Source organism: Manis pentadactyla, chromosome 11, assembly GCF_030020395.1.
Source record: "Manis pentadactyla isolate mManPen7 chromosome 11, mManPen7.hap1, whole genome shotgun sequence".
NCBI lineage: Eukaryota > Metazoa > Chordata > Mammalia > Pholidota > Manidae > Manis > Manis pentadactyla.
The window spans coordinates 26354291-26377641 of record NC_080029.1 but is presented as its reverse complement, the minus strand read 5'-3'; the positions used below and the strand labels follow the sequence as shown (position 1 = coordinate 26377641).

Here is a 23351-nt window from a genome sequence, read left to right as displayed (position 1 = left end):
AGGACTGCCTGCGTGTCCTCATGACATGGCAGCTGGCTTCCCCCAAAACAAGTGACTCAAGAGAAAGGCAGAAGCCACAATGTCTTTATAACCTAGCCTCAGAAATCATACACCATCACTTAAAAAAATTTTTTTTGTAATTGTGGTAAAATACACATGACATAAAATGTACCATTTTAACCATTTTTTAATGAATGGTTCAGTAGTACATCACGCTATTATTGTACAGCCATCACCACCATTATCTTTCAGAACTCCTTCATCTTGTAAAACTGAAACTCTGTACCTATTACACCCCAACTTCCCAGTCCCTCTTCCTCCTGGCCTCTGCAATCACCATTACTCTTTCTGTATCTATGAATTTGACCGCTCTAGGTCCTTCATATAAGGAGAATTATACTGTATTTGTCCTTTTGTGACTGGCTTATTTCATCTAGCATAATGTCCTCAGGGTTCATCCATGTTTTTGTATGTGTTGGAATTTCCTTCCTTTTTAAGGATGAACAATATTCCACTGTGTGTGCATGCATGTGTGTGTGTATATAGACCACATTTTTTGTTTATCCATTCATCTGTTGATGGGCACTTGAGTTGCATCCGCCTTTTGGCTGTTGTGAATAATGCTGCTGTTAGTGTGTACAGATAGCTGTTCATGTCCCTGTTTTCAGTTCTTTTGGTATATATACCCTTCATGGACTTGCTGGATCATGTGATAATTCTATTTTTTTCCAAGTTTCATTAATTCACTTCATTTTTCTTATATAGATGCATTATGTGGTGGCCATAGCTGGAGCCTGGGTCTTCGACTCAGAGACTGTAGTGTGGTTCTTTACTAGATGGTCAGTGAATTCCTCAGTGGGAGACTTAGCGAGTATGTTCTCTTTCCAGATCTTGGGATGAGCTGGCTATAGGTCTTGGAGATAGCATCAAAGGTGGCCTTGGCAAAGTTGACAAGGGTGGCAGTTCAGCCCCTGGACAAGGTACAATAGTCATTGATACCAATCATTAGCAGCAGCTTCTTGGGCACAGGAGCTGAGACAATGTCAGGGCCTCTCAGGGTAAAGATGAGGCATGTCAGCACTGAGCTGCTGCAACTGGTCACCTTGCAAGGAACAGTAGGAGGCTTGGTCTCCGAGTACTCTCACTGCATGGTCATGGTGGAGAGCTTGGCCAGAGCGATGGCCCTGCAGATGGCAGTAGCTACCTCCTTGGAGCAGCTGCCCAGATTGATGTGGCTGTTATAGTCCCCAGTGTGACGAATGCCTTGAACCTGGTCCATTGGCCAGCACAGACCTGCTTTTGCACAAGCATATTCTTCCAGCTCACTCTTGATGGTTGTCTCCAGGATCTCAGACTCCTTGATGGATGAGGAGAAGAGAGAGATTTCCTCCAGGAACTTGATCTTCATGCCCTAGCCTAACTTGCCCATCTTGGGGACCAGGTGCCACCTCTTATCCTCAGCCTTGCCTCTCTGAGCTCTGTGGCCTTTGCCCCAGGCTAAGCACAGCTGTGACCCTGGCCCCAGAAGCCATTGCCCAAACTTCTGCCAAAGCTACTGCAGCCACCACCCAGGCCTTCAGGCTTCCTGCAGCATCGGCATCATCTGCCATTTGGTGTGTTCTTGGAGTAGAGGGGCAATTCTATTTTTAATTTTTTGAGGAACCACCATACTATTTTGTACAGCAGCTGTATCACTTTACATTCCCACCAGCACAAAGGTTTCAGTTTCTTCATATCCTCACCAATACTTGTTATTATTAAGTTTTTTGATGGTAGCCATCCTAATGACTGAGGTAATACCTCATTGTGGTTTTGATTTGCATTTCCCTAGTGGTTAGTGATGCTGAGCATCTTTTCATAGCTTTTTGGCCATTTATATATTTCCTTTAGAAAAATGCTATTCAAGATTTTAATGGACTTTTTGTTGTTGAATTTTAGGAGCTCTCTATTTTTTTGGATATTAATCCTTTATTGTATATATGATTTGCAAATATTTTCTACCATTCTATGGGTTGCCTTTTTACTCTGCTGATAGTGTCCTTTGATGCACAAAGCTTTTTGTTTTGAAGAAATATGGTGCTTCTGTTTTTTCTTTTGTTGCCTGTGCTTTTGGTGTCAAATCCAAGAAATCATTGCCAAATCCAATACTGAGAAGGCTTTGCCTTTTCTTTTCTTCTGGGATACTTGTAATTTTAGCTCTTACATTTAGGTGTTTCAGACACACCATTGTTGCACCATCCTACTGTTTACACAATAGGCCAGCTCTATTCAGGGCTGGAAGGAATTGACACAAGGATATGAATACCATGGGGTGGGAATCACCAGGGGCCATCCTGAAAACTGAGTCGCACAATAATTCAGGTACATAGTTTTAAAAGTTAAGTAATTCTGTAAGGTTTATACAGAAAATGGGAATCCCTTGTACCTTCTCTCCCCACTGCTACCCAATCTGAATTTCCACACATCCAAGATAACTGCTTTCAACTTTTTTTAAAGTCTTTTCTTCTGTTTACTTTCATATTTCTAAATTATATGTTTATTCTGCCATTTGGGGGCTTTTCATTTTATATGTTACTTATTGACTCCCTATCAGATGCCATTTATTAACATCCACTGAGAACTTTAGCATTCTTGCACTACCTCTTCCTGGCACACCCACCCCATGCCACCTGCCTCCCTCACACATATGTACACTTCCCTTCCTCCTATCCTTGCAGTAGACATATAGTACAATTTTTGTTTGATCATTGTTCACTGTTTTCATTATGACTATGCCCTTGGAAGTTTTTGGGCCTCTTAGAGTCATCATTTCTTCTATTTATTCATTTCTCTGTCATTCTGTCTGACTTTCTGGGGGATTCCCTTAGAAATTTTCTTAGGGAAAATTCTTAGAAAGTCTACTTCCCTAAGTCTGACTTGGTTCCTGTTGTGAAGTTAAATGTTCTGAGTTTAAAATGTCTTCTAGTTCAAGACAATTAACACAGGGCTGCAAACTCAGGGGAAAATATATATGTGTGTGTGTATAATTAGTTATTAATATATATTGCCTATAAAACTATTATGCATGATATATATTCCTATTTTCTATAGGCTGAAATATTTATTTCTATACTTTAAAAAGTTAGTTGTATAATACACACATGTAGCCACATCATAAAATAATCTAACATAAATAAACATAGATTATGAGGCAATAAAGTTTTCTCTTCAGAGGTAGCCACAGTTAGAAGATAGATTTATAAATTTTTCTGTGACTTTTTTCCTTCCTGATGTCTCCATGCTTTTTCAGTGTGTTCATATAAACGTAAGTATTTTTAACCACTATATAGTTTTCCAAAGTATGAATGTACCATAATTCATTTTACCATTCTCCTATTAAACACTAAGTTGTATTCAGTCTGAGCATCTGCAGTGAGAGCACCATGTGCATATATCTTTGTGCAGATGTGCAGGTATTTCTATAGGATACATTCCAAGAAGTGGAATTTGTTGGATCAAAATGCTATTTGTCCTTTGATTTTTTTACAGATACTGTCAAATTGGCCTCTAAAGAGGCTATACCAATATATGCTCCACCCTGGAGTATAGAAGCATGCCCTTTCTCCACACCCTTGCCAACATTGCATACTATTGATCTTTCTGCCTCTTCCTCAGGCCTTCCCTCTTTCATACAAATCTGCCCTCCCCATTTTTACTGAAGATGAAATTAGGAATAGCCAGCCCTATCTTCAGAAATACTGCTTTAAGGATGCTTTGTTGAAGGGCAGGATCTGAGATGGGGCCAAGAAGCAGAAAGAGAAAGGGGTCTCAGTGGGCTCTTTCTTTTCTTAATGTCAATTAAGACTAGAAAGAATCCTTGTGAGTCATCTTCTTTCCAACACACTGCTTAAGGTGCTTTTCTCTCCTGGTTTTGTTTTTGACTGATTTCATCCAAGGAGCCTGACCCTTCCCCCTCCCTAAGTAATGAATAGCCAGAAAAGTTGCAGAACCCAGCAAACTGAGTGAAGGAAACTTAAGGAAAATATTAAAAAGTAAGAAAAGTGTTTGATGTATTTTTAATATAAAATGTGGAAAAAGTAGAAAAAGGGTGGGGGTTGGGGAAAGGAGGGAGGAAAGAGATTATTCGCGGTAATGGGAACCAAATGTTGGCTGGGAAAGCTGCAGCATTCTCTCACTCTTCCTGTAAACCCAGCGGCTTTTCAAAGTGATAATAGTGGAGCGCCAACAGCCCAGGACATTCCTTAACCCTTCCATACCTGCACAGCTCCTTCCAGCCAGCTGTTCAGTGGTGGTGCCCGCTTTGAAGAAGTCCTGGTATGTGGAGAATTTCTGCACCCCTCTTGACACTATGACAAAAAGAAGGAAGGTGGAGGCGAGTAGTAGAACAATAAGGGAGCACCTGTTTGCTAAACCACCTTATAATATGCCTTAATTTCTCTATGTTAGGCTTTAATATTGGACACTGAGCAGCCTGCTTGCCCAGTAGCTTACTAGGTTTGAGTGATGATGTCTAAAGGGGAACCTAAAAGGAGATGAGAACCCCCAGGTGACAGACAGGCAGTCTCCTTCCATCAGTAAGAATCCCACTGCACGAAAGCCCTTGGTGGAGTCTGAAGTCCTCTTGGCTGCCGACAGAGAAGTATGTGTGCTCATCTGGAGGCTTGGGCCTTTGCTTCTTTTGAAAGTCCACTCCTGCCACCATGAAATTGAGATATAAAGACTGTTTGGACCTGAAGGTCACTCCTGACCTTAAGACTCCCAAGTGGTCAAGGACAGGCACCTTCCTTGTAGCCTAGCCGTTTATGTACAGTAGGAGAATGTGAAGGGGAGAAGGAATGAAGTTCCTGGTTCAGTTGACTCTTCACTGTGATATAGATTTAAACTTTGTCAGGTGCCTTTAAAAGTCCACCTTTCACAAGAGAGAAAGGAATCTTATTTTTTATGACAAATATGTCCCATTTCAGAGAAGCAGCCCCCAAGTGTAGGGCAGTGGTAGCGGTGGGGTCGGCGGCACTACAGAGCCGTGCTCAGCATCAGCAGTTAGCGGGGCAGCTGTGTGGCCTCTCTAGGCCAGCTGTAACGTGAGTGTTGTTAGTCGGCCTCCTGGGAGTGGTACAGGTTTAAGTGAGTTAAAGCATGGGGGACCTTTCGCACACTGCCTGGCATCTAGTCTTCTCTGTCTTCGTCATTATCCTCTTACTGCCTATAGCTAAAATTGAAACACCTCTTTTACCCCAAATGCTTTTAGAAGTCATCTTTGGGGTGGTTTTATACTACTACATTTTACATTCAAGTATATGACCCATTTTGAGTTAATTTTTGTATGAGGTTTAGGTTGAGCTTTATTTTTTTTACCTTTGGACATGCAGTTGCTCCAGCACTGTTAATTAACAACCAAATGAATTAAAATGGTTATCCTTCCACCATTGTATTGAGTTTTTCAGCATTTTTGAAACTCCATGGAGCAGATTTGTATGGGTCTTGGGTGATTTTAGTATCTCTAAAACAAAGGCCTATAGTGATAATTGTTAGAAAATCTTAGCAAGGACTGTTTTAGGTTCTAATTTCCTGTTCTTCATTGTAACTTTGAAATCATATGGATTTAGATTCAAAAGCAGTGCTTTCACTTATTGTGTGCATGAAGTTAAACCTGTTATTTTACCTAAGCCTCAGTTTTCCTTGTCTGTAAAATAGAATAATAATAATACCTTTCTCAGTGGGTCACTATGAAGGCTAACCACGATAAGGCATATAAGGGACTTAGCTTGGAGTCAGGCATTGAGAAGCCCTCACACTCATTGTAGTGGTGGTGGGGAGACTTGGCTGTCTGTGCTTGGCCATCCTAAGCCACACTCATGCCCTTTGCCTTCCTCAAACCTTAGCCTTTTAAAACGTTTTGCTTGAAGCTTCATCATGAACATGAGTGATTCCAGTTAAAACTGCTGTGCTGTGCTTTGCTTACATGACAGATTTGACCAATAGCATTTCTACTTCAGAATATATGAGAGAAATATGTCTTACCAGCTTTAATTATAGCATCTCTCCACCATCTGCCACTCCAGCTATTTAGGTGCTTTGGATATCCTGTTGTTTCCTGCTCTGTTATATGCTGTTCTGTCTACCTGGTTATCCTTTCCAATTGTCAAATTCTAGGTCATCTTTTGAAGCCATTCCCACTTTGAAGGCTTCCTTGATTTTCCCCCATAGGAAGTTCCTCCCTTCCTCTTGTTTTCTAAAGCTGGTGTCCTGTTCCCAGCACAGTGGTACACAGAGTTTGGGGAGTAGAGAAGTATTTTTCTTAATTTAAAAAAACCACACACATATTTTTTAAATGGATAAACAAAATATGTCCATATGTGTTAGCATTGATATCAAGTGATAAAAGCAGGATAATATAATTACTCTGTGCTGGAACAAGACTGGAAGGAAACATACCAAAGTACCATGATTGCAGAGTGGAACAGTGGGTGACTTTTTTTCTCCTTCTTTATTTCAGTACTTAATACATTTTCATAATTGGCATGTAGTAATTCTTAAACTGATTTTTATCTTGTTTAATGTGCCCTACAGTTTGTTGTTGATTCAGAAGTATTTCTCCCTTGTTTTTAAAATGATAAGATTGTATTCTGCCATTTGTTAAAGAGAGGAACAAAAGGAAGGGAAGAAAAAATGGAGTAACATTTATTGAATGCCCAGTTCATGCCAAATCTTATGCTTTGTATGATTTATCCTATTTATTCCTGTAAACGTGGCTGTAACATGAGTATTGTTATCCTCAAGTACAGATGGTGAAATAGTTTTAGAAAAGTTAACATTGGAGTCCAGCTCTTTCTGATGTGAAAGCTCCTGCTCGTCTCACCATTTTAACATCCTTACTTGTAGGGAGAGAAAAACCAGGGCCAGTCTTTTCACAGTGGCATCCTCAGCTAGTCTAAGCCTATTTATTAATGGTGATAATCCACAGAGGTGAGGTGGAAATATTTCTGAAAATAAAATACTATTCATGGACTATAAGAAACAATCTGAACAAAAGTGAAGAAAAATTTAGTAGCTGGAGCAGTATAATATAGTTCAGGGTTACAAATATCTTTACCATAGTTTTTGAATCTATACAATTTTTCACTTTCTCCAGACACTAAAGTCATGCTTTGTGTGTGGGAAAGAGCATCAACAGCCTGAAGAAGCTAACTATAAGTATATGGCTTATATTTACAGTTTGAATTAAATTTCTACTTGCTTTGAATGCTGACTCTTCTGGATACAACTTAATTTCTTTCACAGATTTGAACCAGCAATTCAGGCAGATAAGGATGGCTGCTTTAGATGGTGGGTAATTCCATACAAGGGATATCTCGTGATTCTAGAGGATGGAAATTGTGGATTTTTTGGTCCTCTGGGTTTATTACAATGGCCTGATCGTACAGGTGCTGGTCAACATGTCTTATAAATGTTATTTGTCATCTTAGCTATAGTTTAATGAAATTGTTCAATAGCTGTGGTATTTTAGAAGGGACCCAGCACCTCTCAGCCTGTGGCTAAGACCAAGTGTAGAAGTGAACCACAGTATCGTGAGAAGGATATAAGGAAAAAGAAGAGATAATGAAAGATGTTCCTTTTAGCCTCCAGACCATTTATGGACTCACTGTGTGGGGAATCAGGCCATAGACAGACACAGAGATGAATCATACATTTCTTCATCATCAAGTGTAATGTCTGGATTTAGTGCTTTAGAGGTAAAGAATTTTTGTTTGATTCAGTCACTAAAATACAAATTTCATATTCCTATTTTTAATCGTATTCATACCAAAGCTGATTAGGCTCTCTATACCAAGAGGTCACAGTTTATCATATAAGAATATGGACTGTATGTTGATCTGTGAGAAATCCAGATAATGTACCATTGAACCTCAAAAAAAGATCATATAGAAGAAATAGTGGTGGCTTATAGTAACATGTAGTGCTTACACAGTATGTACCTTGACTCATTTAATAGCTAACTTGTACTATGTGCCAGCAACTGTTCTCAAAACCATACATATATTCCCTGGCTTAGGGCTCAGGACTACTCAGTGAGACAAGCACTGTTACCACCGATTTACAGATGAAGAGACTCAGCACAGAGAAGTGAAGTGACTTGCTCAAGATGACACATTGGTGAATGGCAGTCAGGATTCAAACCTAAACAATTGGTCACAGAATCCATTCTCTTAACTACTCTACCAGTGATTCTCAGTGGTGTGTGTCCAAATCACCTGAAGGGCTTGTTAAAACACAGATTGCTGGGTCCAACCCCAGAGTTTTTGATTCCACTAAGTCTGGAATTAGGCTTCACTATTTTCATTTTTAACAAGTTCCCAGGTGATTTTGTGCAGATGGTCCAGGAACCACATTTTGAGAATCTGTCCTGGGGCTGGTACTGAATTACTGTTCAGTGCAACCATCTGAGGACCAGGATAATGAGTTTCAGTGGTCTGATCCTTTCAGAGGTGGGTGCCTGCATTTTGCACTAGCTGTGACCTTGGAAAAAGCTCCTGTAGTAAATCTCAATGACAGCAAATTTTAGTAGACAAGTCTTTAGTAAACATAGCAGAAGCCATGGACTGTGGTAGCCATGCCACGGATTTGATAAGTTAGAGGCTGATTCCTAGTATGATGAAGGATTGTTTCTACAGATTGTACGCTGAAGGTAGTTTGTGAATGGGCTCCTAGAAGCAATAACACACACACACACACTGCAGAAAAAAAAGTCTTGACCATTAATATACATTTTATTTCCTTTGGCCCTATATCATTTTTTTTTCCTTTCTTGTGATGTCCTAAGTATTTTCACTATGTTTTAGAAACATCCTTATTTATAAAGAAAAGAAGGACAGGTGGAGAAGGTAAAAAAAAAGAAAGAAAAGAAAGATGGAGTTTTTGAATTGTCTCCCATTTCCCTTGGCCAGTTGAACAAAGAGGGCGGAGATAGGTTACTGAAGCCAGAAAAGCTGTAGACCTGACTGTTCCAAGCTGCGCGCTATTTTGCTTCCTGGGGAAAAGAGAAGAAACTAAAGGAGCCTAACTGATGTGATGAGGCAGGAATTCTAAATTTGCGACACTTTGCAAGCTGTTTGTGTGCACTAGGTTTGAACCTAGCCACAATGCAATGTAGAAGTTCTTGGAAACTGGCATGTCAGCTGCACTAGCCAATCTGCACATTAACTTTCACTTTGAAAGCTTTTCCTGGCTTGTCTTTGCAGGGTGTGAAAGCTAGGTGATGGTGGTCCAGTTTTACAAGGGCCAGCTGTGCCTTGTGCTCATGTGTACCTGCACGGCTGTCCCAGAGGCAGCAGACTTTCCCCTTTATTTGATAAAAGTCCTGCTGAGCTGGATTCAGTCTTCATCGTTGAGTAAACTGGTGTCAGGGAGTTCTCTTTTGGCTTTCTTAAAGGTCACCCTTTGCTCACCTCTTTTTTAGTTCACAGCTACATTTTTCAGGCTTCATGTGGTATGCTGATTATGCCAAAGTAAAGAACTGGATCAAAGACATTTCTTATTAATAAGGCCGAGGATCAATCTGTCTTTTCAGATCCAGACTGCGAATAGATAAAGGACCAAGGAGTCTCCATCTACATAACTGGCTGACTCCCAGAATCCTAAATTGGCTTCTAGAATAGTGCCATGAACTTAACCTTTGGAAAGGTTTGGTTTTATATCCAGCTTTGTGTTCCTTAAAGCTTGCCCCCAGAATCTCTGCCAGGTGCACTGAGAATTCCAGCTCTGTCCTTATTTCCTCCTCCTGGGGATCATTCCATCAATCATGGAGTGGTACAAGTGTGGAGACGGCAGAAGTCTGGTTCACATTCTGTATCCATTGTCAGGTCCAGCTGGCTGGGATCTCACTGTACTTTTAAAGGACAGGCATATCAATTCTTAGCTTTCTGACATGATACCTCAGTGTGTTCTTCCCAAATTTATGTCATTGTCTCACAGTATTTAATAAGGTCAAAGTAGTTAGCCAAAATATCCCCTCTAGACATTTCCAGACATCACTACTGCTTCCTTTTCCTTTTCTGTATCTCTGCTTATTGAATGAATAATCAGAAACTTCCTCTCAATTGCTTGTAATTCTATTTCAAATTATTTATCTTATTTGGATCCTGCTCATATTCTCAGTCTTTTTTTCTGGCATCTGTTGATTTTGAGCCACCTTATTTTAATGTGTTGTCTTACTTCCACTTTTGGCTTTTATATTAAGGTGTGTAGTAAACAATACATGATAGATTTATTTTTTGGGTGCCAATTAATAAACCATCTCCTCCATACTTCAGTTCTTACTTCTCAAGGCACATCTTTGTCCTACCTAAATCCTTTCTTCCTCAAGGAAAATGAAACTCACAAGAGTCAAGCTATTGAATCAGTCTTATTTTCTCTACTTAATAATTGAATTACTATATCCAAAGAGAAGCAGTTCTTATGATTACTAATTCATGATTTATGGTTTGAGTTCTTATGATTGTGATTCAGTGATTTAATGTGCAAAGAAGGGGCTTATACACTGGGAAGGGAAGAGATAGAAACAGATTAGATATTGAATATATAAACTGGTCATTGAGATGTCAGTTTCAGGCCAAATTCTAACAGATTAGCAAACCAATGATTTGGCAGTCCTTAGAGCAGGAAAAGGGATCACTTAAGTCCAGCATTGATTCATAAAAAAAATAAGTCATGCTAGACTAACCTCATTTCCCTTCATGGTAGAATTACTTTAGTAAGAGAAGATCAGGGGACTACAAAGGAATTTGTGTAGCTTGGTTTCAGCAAGGCATAATGAAATCTTGTAAGCACAAAAGAGAAATGTAAATGATATGATAATATCATTAGGAATATTTGGTGACTAAAAGACAACTGTACCCAAACAGTAAATCAATGTACATTTGAGAATTAAGTCTCAGGTGCTCTGTCACTGGCTCACTAGTTCACCATTTTTATCAATGAATTCATTTATCTATTCATACTTATTTAGGTGCCTACTATATGCTAAGCACTTATGTATCTACAAGATATACTAATCCTATTTTCAGATGATACAAAGTAAGATGAAATACTTAATACTTTGGATGACAATCAGAATTAACAGTGATTTAAGCAAGCTAGAATGATGAATTTAGTTTGTGGAATTTAATAAGGAAAAAGATAAAGCTCTTCACATGGTTTCAGAAATTCAAGTGTGAAGAAGGCTTAAGGATTTAAGTTGACTTTAAGTATAATAGAAGTTAACAGAGGGGTTAGAACTGCCAAAAACCAATATTATCATGTGGGAAATTTTTCATAACATATTTCCAGATGAAAAAACCACTTCTATAAAGCAGATAGTACAGAATCACTCTGTGCAAGGGAAATACAGAGGAAGAATATACATCAGAATGTTTATAGGAGACATCTTTGCTCACTGGATTACAGCTAGGTAGGTGTTTGGGTTTTGCCTGTTTTTTGTGTTTTTTTTTCTGTCATTGGGAATGTATTGCTTTTGCTCCTTTAAAAAAAATACAAAAAAAAACTACTTTTGTTTCATTTTGAAAAGGCATAAGGGGATGTAGTCACTGCTGGAAACTTAAGTTTTCGTTGACAGAAGTGGGGGTGAGCGGGGATGGGATGGAGAGGATTATGATACTCTCCTTACTCATCGTGCTCCCGTCCACTTCTCCTCCTTGCTAGTCAGCATTATTAGTGACCCCCCACTTCCACGCAGGGGCCAGCACCGTGTTCGTGGACAGCACATCCTGCGGCTGGCTTGGCTTGGGGCAGCAGGCCGCCATTGGGAGGAAGCCTCCTCAGAAAGGAGCCTGGCGTGCAGCAGCTGGCTCTGGTGGGGAGACTGAGAGTGGATTGCCCCACCCTGCTCACACATGCTGGGTGACCCTTGGGTCCTTTCTCAAATCCAGTAGGTTGGCTTCCCCATTTGTCACCCAGGGTAACCCAAATGGACACAACACTTGGTAAGGTAAGGGGATTATAAATACCACTTTGCCTCTCTTCTTTCTGAATTGCTCACACCTATTTAGTTTCCTTTTTGTTTGTTTTCCCAAAGGTTTGGATTCACTTTCCATGGGAAGAACATTCCAATAGCGGATCATATTGACTGAGCATTTATTATGTGTGCCAGACGTTGTGCTAAGTGCTTTAACATGGGTTATCACATTTAATTCTTAGACCAACCCTGGGAGAAAGGCGTTGGTTTTTATTCGCATTTCACAGCTGAGGAAACCAAGGCATGGAGAGGTTAAGTCTGTTGTTCTAAGCGGGAGAGCCAGGATTTGAACCCAGCAGTCTCGTTCTAGAGCTCAGCTCCTGGTCACTAAGCTGTGCTGCCTCCCATCTGAGGTTCGTCCAGCTCAGAGCCTCTGGTGTGGATCCAGGGCAAGGGCCTCTGCTCTTCCTCCAGAATGCTCTCACTGACTCAGCTCTTGCTTTGGTTTTGATTCCTTTCCAGTATCTAAAACCTTTCATTTCTTTTTGCCTTCTTTCTTGGATTATTTCTTTAATCCTCTCCCAAGAGCCTTTCATCCTCTCAAATACACCAAATATTTAAAGGTTTTCAAAGCCCTTTCACCCTGTTCCCAAGCAAGGAGATCAGCTTGCATTTATAATTTCATATAGTTCTGTGCTTTTGACCTAACGTATAGGTCATCAAAAGTTCACATAGTTTTCCCAGATAATTTCTGAGCTTTTCTGTATCTCTAATACCACCTCTCCTGTACTTCAGCTCTTCCTGTGAAAGAACCATCTCAACATAACTTCACAGGTTCAAAACAAAGGAGTGAAAAGTGTATAGTCTTATCTCAAGGAGCAAACTCTGAAAAGTACAAAAAATAAAGTTTAGTCTTTGGCACCTGCATTTTCAGAGATCATTTAAAAATCATATTCCAACACAAAAAGTCTCCAAAAAGCATCAAGGTACTTGTCACCATGAGCACAAAGTCTCTTGGCAGGTTCGTCTAGCTCATTCCACTTAAAAAATTTCAGCCACAAATTTCATTTGGCTAGCTGTCACTTTTTCTAGTCAGCAGTTCCCAAAACCAAGCCATAGGATTGTTAGTAGACTGATTTTTATTAAGTTGATATCTAAATGCAATTCGACTTTTATTCTTTCACTAATGAAAGGAGTTCTCAATCATTCATTTTAAGCGGACAATTTTTTTTCCTTGGAGACTACACTATACAATTTTAATGCTAAACTTAACTGTCACGAAGCACTTGACTTACTTCTAACTACATAGGACTCTTAATTTCATAATAAAGCTTCAGCTCGGTTTTTCAGAGCTAACATTTCTTTCCGTCTTTCATCCCAAGTGCTCATTTACCATCATTATTGTTGCTCTGCGCATTCCTCTCACTCCTTCAGACCTTCACTCCAGCTTATTTGATCCTAGGCTTTGAGCTCCTCAGGAAATGCCACTGATTCTGAAGTCCTGCCATTCCTGACTTTTTTGTAGCTCCTCATCTTCCATGGACTTACTTAAATGAGTGCACCTCCTCTAGATCATGAGCTTTTTGGAGTAGGAGCTTGTTGTTTTCTTCCTGGTAGTCCCTAAGCACCTAGGAACAGTGTCTGATAAATATGGGTTGAATTGTGCTGAAACAAAATAACTTGGTGCATAATCTTTACATATGATCCCAACGTTGCACAGTGCATAAAGAGAAAAAAAATTTTTATGAAAATCTGGAAAATCGAGAACAGAGACGTGACATATACACAGAACAGGAAATGCTAATTAGACTTTTAATGAAAGATGAAGGAAAATGCTATAACTTTTTGTTTTTTTCCAGTTGAGGTAAAATTTGCATAAAATGCATGAACTTAAGTGTTCAGTTCGAGGAGTTCTGACGGTTTTGTATATCCGTGTAACCACCACTCAACATAAGACACAGAACATTTCCACCACACTCAAAATTCCCTTGTGGCTTTTCCCAGGTCAATACTGCCCTCCCCCACTAACCATTCTTTTGACTTCTCTTATCATACTTCAGTTTTGCCCATTCTTTTTTTTTTTCCACTTTTTTTTATTAGAGTGAAATGCACATAATGTAAAAATCAACATTTTAACCATTTTTAAGTATGCAGTTCAGTGGTATTAAATACATTCACAGTGTCACACAACCATCCCACAGGTCTTCATCCTGTAGACCTGAAACCCTATGCCCATTAAACAGTAATTCCCCATTCCCCCCTCTTCCATTCCTTAGTAATCATTATTCTACTCTCTGTCTTAATGACTGTTACCACTGTAATTATCTCATTTAAGTGGAATCATACAGTATTTGTCATTATGACTGGTATATTTCAATTTAGCATAAATTCCTCAAGGTCCATCTGTGCTGTAGCATATTACAGAATTTCCTTACTTTTTAAGTTTGAGTAATATTCCATTGTATGTATATGCCACATTTTGTTTATCCATTCATTCTTCAATGGATGCCTTGTTTGGTTCCACATTTCAGTGATTTTGAATCATGCTGCTATGCTCATGGGTGTACAAATACAGTTTTCCTATTCTTGGACTTTATTTAAATGGAATCATACAGTATTTGTTTGTATGGTCATGCAATATTTGTATGATTGCACACTCTTGTATAATCATACAATATTCAATTTTCATTCAATACAATGTTTTTGAGATTCATCTATGTTGTTCCTTATATTGGTAGTTCATTAGTTCTTGTTGAGTAGTATGCTATTATATAATTCCCACAATTTGTTAATCCATTTTCCTATTGAGGGACATTAGGATTGGTTCCAATTTTTTAATATTAATGAATACAAATTCAATGAAAATTCCTTTATAGCATTTTTTGTAGCCACATGTTTTCATTTTTAGGAAGTACATACTTAGTGTAATTGTCAGGTCAAATAAATGTATGTTTAAATTTATAAGAAACTGACAAATAGTTGTTTGAAACCGTTGTTATCATTTACACCCCCATCAGCAATGTACAATAATCAGAATTCTAGTTGTGCCACATGTTCACCAGCATTTGGTATGGTATTATTATCTGTTTGATTTGGGTCACTGTAGTAGATGTAAAATAGTATTTTCATTTTTCTGGTGACTACTTATATTGAAAACTTTTCCTGTGCTTATTGGCCATACATATATTTTCTTCTGTAAAGAATCTCTTTAAATATTTTATACATTTTTTTAATTGGGTTGTATTTTATTGTTGAAGTCAACAATAAATTATAGGACTTCTTTATATATTAATGATAAAAATTATTTGCCACATAAATGTATTGCAAATATTTTTCTTCAGTGCATGGCCTCTATTCATTTTCTTAGGAGTGTCTTTCGATGCGCAGGAATGTTTACTTTTAATAAAGTTTAACTTGTCAATTCTTTTCATTCATGATTAGAGCTTTTGTGTCCTAAGAAATCTTTGCATATGACAAGCTCACAGAGACATTCTTATATTTTCTTCTATGGGCTTTATGCTACTAGCTTCTAGGTTTTAGGGGTCTGTGATCTAATACAAATTTAATTTTATATATGGAATAAAGTAGAGATTGTGGTTCATTTTTTCTATATGGGTATCCAGTTGTTCTAGCAGCATTTGTTAAAAAAAACTCTTCTTTCCACTGAATTCAGTTGACACATTAGTCAGAAATCAATTGACCATATATTTATGGGTCTATTTCTGGACTCTGTTCTGTTTCATTGATTTAATTGTTCATTATGCCTGTGCTGTACTATCTTGATAGTAGTAGTTTTATAGTAGCCTTGAAATCAGGTAATGTAAGTCTCCCTTTTCAAAATTGTTTTGACTACTACATTCTTTGAGTTTTCCATATAAATTTTAAAATCAACTTATCAGTTTCTTTGACAACAACAATAACAACAACAAAGCCTGATGGGATTTTGGTTGTGATTGCGTTGAATCTATAGATCAGGTGGGGGTGGTTTCCAGTCTGGCAGTGGCTAAGTAAATTTTTATCTGATTAACCCACTTGATAAAATACAAAATACAACGACCTGAAGGCACTGGAGGGTAATACTGGAGAAGCCAATATTTGGAAGAAGGGAACTGCAAGGGGTGAGTTTTCTGTTTGTGTTTTATTTATTGCCTTTTAACCTAAGAGCAAGCCACAGTTTGCACCACATGGAGCAGTTAAATAGAAATCCGAAGTCTAACTGGATTGACAAACCAAAGGATGGAGTTCAGAACAACCATGCCTACTGGAGCGTAAGAGGAGAACCCTGGAAATGAGACAGCTAGAAAGGAGGAGCCTAAATTCTATGTATATATTTTTCCTAAATCTCTGGATGACCCCTGGACAGTGTACATGTGAGGTATACCCCACACTGCACTGCTAAAGCTAAAAGAACTGAACGTAGGTCTGAGCCGTAGCCCACTGAGAGAAAGAAGGAATTGCAATTTGAGTTCAGCCAAGGTAACTGTCTGTTTAAAACACACACACACACACACACACACACACACACACGTATTCTTTGGAGCAATATATTACAGTCCATTATCTATGACAATTCACAATGTCCAGGATATAATATAAAATTATTCAGCATATGGAAAAACAGGAAAACATGACCCAGTCTTAGAATAAAAGATAATGGAGACCAATCCTAAGAAGGCTCAGATGATAGAATTCACAGACAAAGATACTAAAGTAGCTATTGTAATTATGAATAACAATGGAAAGGAAAATATGCTTTAATGAATGAAAGATAGGAAATCCCAAGACAGATTTCCAGATCGAAATTGTGGGATTGAGAAAAACAATATCTTAAATATAGAATAAACATCTTAATAATAATGATGAACCTTCCAGTCAACATGGTGTTATCTCTGTATTTCTTTAGGTTTTGTTTAGTATTTCTCATTAATGCTTTGTAAGTTCGATAGAGATCTTACACATTTTCCAGTATATTTATTTGTACATATTTAGTATATTTTTGTGATTCCACAAATACTTAAAGTATTTTTTTTAAGTTTCACTTTCCAATTGTGTACTACTAGCATGTAAAAATATGATTGCATTTTGTTTATAGACCTTGATTCCTACAACCTTGCTGCATTTATTCTACCAATGTTTTTATACAATTCATAGGATTTTCTGTGTAAGCAATCACATCTGTGAGTAACAGCAGTATTTTTTTTTTCTTGTCTGATGACACTATCTAGGTATTTCATTACTAATTTTTAATAGAAGTGGTAGAAAATAGAAGTTAGAAGAAAAGAGTTCTGTGTTTCTCCAATAAGTATGATGCTAGGCATAGATTTTTCATTGATGTTCTTTATAAGATTGAGGAACTTTCTGTTCCTAGTTTATTGAGAGTTTCTGTCATGAACAACAACAAAAAATGTGTTGAATTTTTTCCCAGTGCATTTCACATCTAATGATTCTCATATGATTTTTCTTCTTTAATGTAGTGAATTACATGATAGATTTTTTAATGTTAAACCATTCCTGTTGTAAATACCACTTAGTCATGATATATTGTCCTTTTTTTTATATAGTAGACTTTATTTGCTAATAATTTGTTTAAGCTTTTTGTGTATATGTTCATCAGGCATTTTGGTCTGTCATTTTCTTGGAAAGTCTGTCAAGGTTTGATATTCTGTCAAATATCAGAAATGTTAATATCATAAAATAAGTTGGGAAGTTTTCCCTTCTGTTTTCTGAGAGATTTTGTAAAAGATTGGAATTATTTGTTTTTTAAATGTTTGATAGAATTCATTGAAACCATCTGGGCTTAAAATTTTCTTTGTAAGAAGGTTTTTGATTACAAGTTAAATTTCATAAGTAGAGAAAGCTGTTTAGATTTTCTCTCATTGTGTCACTTTTAATAAGTTATATTTCCAAGGATTTCTTCATTTCATCAAAGTTGTTGAATATTTGGCGTAGCGTTGTTCATAATATCTCCCTGTATTTTTGATCTCTATAGACTCTGTATTATGTCCCCCTCCTTCATTCCTAATATTAATAATTTATGCCTTTCTTTTTTCCTTCTGATCAGTTTGCTTAGAATTTATCAACTTTAAAACTCTTTTAAAATACTCTAATTTTGTTGATATTGTCTATTTGCCCATTTTATCATTGTCTTGATAATTCATTTGCACAACATTGATTTTAACTGGGCAGCACTAAACCAGAAATGTTTAGTAGCACTGCACTGGCAGGAGCTAAGGGAAAGCCTCTTTTAAATAGAGCAGACTCCTATAAGGCAAAGCAAGGAAATTATTTGATTGGCTTTAACTTAAGCAGTTACCTTATTTGGGAAAGCCAAGTTGGCTGTTGATGATTGGTTCTTAAATTTCATCTTCTCAGGTTTGAGAGAATTGACTCTAGCTTAGATTTTGGTTTGCTTATATAGAGCCACCTCAGTCTAATGGCCTCCTTGTTTATTTTATTGACTTCTGCTCTTATTATTATTTTATTTTTTATTCTTATGCTTTGTGTTTTTCTAGCTCTTGTTTTTCTAGCTTCCTATAGTGGAACTATAGATCACTGATATTTTCTAAGTACTCTTTTAACTGTATCCCAAATTTCATTTGATTGTATTTTCATTACCATTCAGTTTGATATGATTTCTAATTTATCTTGTGATTTCTTCTTTGACCCATAGGTTATTTGGAAGGAAGTGCGTTGTTTAATTTCTAAATATTTTTAAATTTCCTATAGAATCCTATGTTATGATTTTTAATTTAATGCCATTCTGGTCATAGTATACTGTATGTGATTTTGATCCTTTGATTTTTATTGAGACTTGTTTTATGGCACAGCATTTGGGTTATCTTGGTGTCTGTTCCATGTGCATTTGAAAAGAATGTATATTCTGAAGTTATTGGGTGTAGTTTTTCCAGTTATTGTCATAGATTAAATTGGTTGAGAGTGTTGTTTAAATGTTTTAAGTGTAGGTCAACTTATTTTGTTTTGTTCCTTTCAGCGCTTTAAAGATACCTATCCATTGGTTTTTGCCCTTTATTTTCTAATGATAAGTCAGCTAATCATTTGCATTGTTTTTCCCTTGTATGTAATGCCACCACCACCACCACCAGCACCCTGCCACCTTTGACTGCTTTTAAGATTTTTGCTTTAGTTTTAGGTTTCAGCAGTTTGACTATGCCTGGGTATAGGTTTCTGTGCATTGTATTTATCCCACTTGGGATTTGTTGAGCTCCTAGATCTACAGCTTAATGGCTTCCATCAACTGGAATTCTTGGCCTTTATGTCTAAATATTTCTTCTGCCCTATTCTCTCTTCTCTTCCAATTGTATATATGTTAGATACTCTCCTCTATTGTGTGCAGTCTGCTGCTAAACATTTTGAATGAATTCTTTATTTCTGATTTTATATTTTTCAATTTTAGAATTCTTGTTTGGTTCTTATTTTATAGATTTTATCTCTCTTTTAAAATCCCCCATCTGTTTATACATGTTACCCACCTTTTATACTATTCCCTTTTACATATTTATTATGATTATTTTGCAGTCCATGTCTGGGAAGTCTAACATCTGTGCCATCTGTTAGTGTCCTTCTGAGGCCTGTTTTCTCTCATGGGTCACATTTTCTTGCCTCTGCATGTCTTTTATAATTATTAATTGTATGGTAGACATTTTATGTAAAACCAAAAACTTAAGTAAGTAATATTTACTCCCTTCTCCCCCAAAAAGAGATATGCTCATCCTTTTCACAGGCTGTTAATGTGTGGGAAAGGCAGGTGTAGAAGGGATGAAGCCAATCTAATGGATCTTTAAGCTGGGTCTGGACTATTTTGCAGCTTTAGTTAGATTCAGTTCACCACTGGTTTCAGATGTTTTGAGGGGAGGATGGGACCACCAATAAGATTCTAAAGAGCCTTTTATGCTTTACAGTAATGTGGCCAACTTTCTGAACCACAGGAAATCTGCTTTTCATCCTGTATGTCAACTTTTGGGTAGCTGAGGAATCCTTTTCTTTCAATCTCGCTGTCTTCTCTTCTGTCCCCAGGCTGTGGTAGCCTCTGTTGTACTATTTCTGTGGTTCTCAAAGTGTTGTTCCTGGATCTAGGGGCCAGGAGGGATCCTTAAGACCAATAGGGTAGAAACATTTTTCACAATTATTCTATGATGACTTTTTTTGTCTTTTTCACTATGTTGACATTTGCACTGATATTTAAAAACAGTGGTAGTTTTGTAAAACTCCTTAAGCCTTAGCACAAATCAAGGCAGTAATAGTAATCACTGTATTCTTTACCACCAGAGCATCTATAATTAAAGAGAAATGCCAGTGCTACTTATGAGTATCCTTGATAAGCAGTATTATTGAGTCTCAACCCTGGGTTTTTAAAAATATTCTGTCTGACAAAATGGGATGTACACATGAAGCCCTTCTAGTGAATATTGTATGATAGATGTTGCAAGGAAAAGCACTTGTGTGACTGAGTTGCAGTCTGAACTAGCCACATTTTTCATGAAACATTTTTACTTGAAAGAACAACTGAGAGACAAACTCTAGTTATTCAGATTTAGATATTTGGCAGACATTTTCTCAAAAACAGTGAGTACATCACTTCATAGAAAACAACTGACAGTATTTGTCAATGATAAAATTCTAACTTTGAAGAAAAAGTTAGAATTATGTCCACCACTCTGAATTTTTAGTTTCCTAATACTTGAAGACTTTTCTGATGAAATTGGAGTGATATTAACAATATGATTTTTTTACTTTGTATAATGAAATATATCAACATTTGGAAGTCTGTTTAACTCAGTAATCAATATTCCTAAAGACTAATGCATGATATTACATATCTTGCATGGATAAAAAGATCCCTTCAAGCTACAAGATGGACCAACAGAGTATGAAAAGTTTGTTGATTTGGTTTCAGATCTACATTACAACTTCCAGACTACTACTCATTGAGTTTTGGTGAATATCAAAGAATAACATCCTTAATTTCTCTGAAAGGGACTTCAGTCATTTTCCTGCTATGCCCCAGCCTTCAATATCCCTGTGCACTTGGGGAAGGAATTGATAGGTTGGTACAGACTTTGTAGTTGGGCTTCAAGAAGTCTAAAATATCATACCATCCCACATGCAAGTGTTAAAACTTTGTCAAAAGTTTAGCTGGCTGTACCATAACCCTTATCTGTAGTAGATTCTTCCTCTTCCCAGGGTCCATCCTGGTTGAAAGCAAAGGGCTTTTCTTACTTCTTGAGATTTTGTTCGTTTAGGTTTCTGTATGTACATTTTGTTGGCTTTCAAATAAGTATGATATATAGTAGCTTGTTCTTTTTGTTAAGGTAGGAGTGATGGACTCTTGAAACTTCCTACAAATTGCTTGGAAGCAGAAGTCCAACAGAAACTTTTAAATATTTTTTGTTTGTTTAGCCTCTGATTTAACTACAAAAGAGATAATATCCAGGATGGAGAATGATAAAGCTATATTAACACAGAGAGTGTTCTAAAGAGAATAATAAGGTTCTGTTTCATTATTTTTTAAAGTGGATAATAGGATTCCCCTTTGGCACCAAAAGTTTTAAATGAGTCCTGGAGGTCTGTCCAGCTCATTCTCACTCTCCCTTGAACACCCTCAAAAACAGAAAAAAAAGGAAGCCACTACATTTATATAGCTGGAAACCAAATTGAAAGACCTTGGGGAGAATGTTGGAACAGGAAACAAGCAGTGAAAACAGACAGTCATTTCTCCAAAATCACCAGTAAAAAGTAGAAGAAGGTAGGATGATGGTTGCCAAAAGATCACACCTTTAGTCTCTGGTATGATCAGCTCTGAGTGAGAATCCGGAAGTACATTCGAGCATAAAACTGAATGCTTAGAAAGGTGGATGTAGGGCCCCCATCCCTTTCTATTGTGTAAAGGATTGAAGAGGAGGCAAATCCATCTCTCCCCAAATAAGCTGTCTTAGCCCTCAGCATAGAGCAGTTGCAGTGAAATTATAATAACACTTTGGATGATGTTATTCAGCAGGGCTTTTCTTTTCAGTAACTTGGAGACCTGACTAGATTGCACTGGCTTCACAACACAGTAGTGAGAAGTGGCTAAGTTTATGTTTTCTGTACACTACCTTAAAAAACTGTAGAGCAACAGTGAAACAGAATTGTTTGGTAGGGAAAAGAATAGTAATAATAGTAGTAGTGATAATATGTTTTTAGAGCTCTTCTATGTGCCAGTACTTTTACTCATGCTAACTCTTTAATCCCCACAACTCTTGAGATATGTCATATCCCCAATTTACATTTGAGAAAAGTATAGCAATGAACAGAGAAGTTAGTGTAATGAGGGCCACAGTGGAGAGATGACTTCCTTGCTTATTCTCTCCTTATCCATTTAGTCTTTGGGAACATGACCCAATCCCAGCTGCCCTGGGAGGCATAAGGAAGGGGACACCAACATTCCGTGCAGAATCACTCTAATTTTGCCCTTTAGCCCTACCACATTTTGTAATGCCTTTCTGATCACGTAGCTTCCTTATTCTGGCCTTCCTTATTTAGCACACTGCTTTGTATTGCTCATGGGAGCCCTTCTTTCATCTGTAAGACTTTCAGTGTTTACAGCACCTTCGCAGCATTTACTGTGTGCCATGACAATTTTATTTGAGATTAAGAATTATAGATGAAGAAAACGTAGCCTCTGCTGTCCTTAAATAACTATACTATACATTTTGTAAAGTGCTATAGAAGTGTGTGGCTATTCTTTTTTGTGAAGAAATAGTAAGATTGTCCCCAGAAAGCATGTCCTTCATGGTCTTATAGTATTTCTTATTAGAAGCACCATTAGCATTTTGAGCAGCACATATTTTTCCTAGTTCCTAGTTTTTTCTTGCATTTCTGGACATTTAATACCCTTGACTTCCACCTATTAAATGTCAGTAATCCCCCACCCCCACTGTTATGACAGTTGAAAAGTATACTCACATACTTCCTAACAGGGGCATCCCTGTACATGGCAGCTCAAGTTTTACTGGGATTGGGTAGAGGAGGCTGCGGAAATGTACTTTAGAATCACACTCTGTGTGTGGCTGTCACATTCCTCTGCCTCATCCTACCCTGCATTCTTGTGGCATTACATCATCCTCAGAAAATCTTGACACTGAAAGCATATTTTTATGGAGAATGCAACTACTGGTGAGATTTGCTTTGCTAAAGACTAGTGCATTTTACAGGGTGCTTCAAAGTTCCTTAGAACCAACCCATTTGGTGGAAGAGATATTAAACCAAAGGAAAAGGACAGCCCTTTAGTATTGGCTGTAGGTTGTGGGGGGTGGGGAGTGGGGCGTGGGGTGTGTGGTGCTAGAAGGGTAGTTGTAAGAAATAGTTCTACAGTGCCTCAGTGTAATACAGAAAGTAGATGAAG

The 23351-nt window shown here is 37.6% G+C and overlaps 1 protein-coding gene and 1 pseudogene across 18 annotated transcripts in view; one reads left to right on the top strand and one right to left on the bottom strand.

Moving 5' to 3' along the window:
* The window catches only part of TTLL5 (tubulin tyrosine ligase like 5), a 277550-nt gene that overhangs the window by 174052 nt on the left and 80147 nt on the right, over positions 1–23351 (top strand). The window lies entirely within an intron of this gene.
* LOC130679477 (40S ribosomal protein S2-like) lies at positions 561–10252 on the bottom strand (annotated as a pseudogene).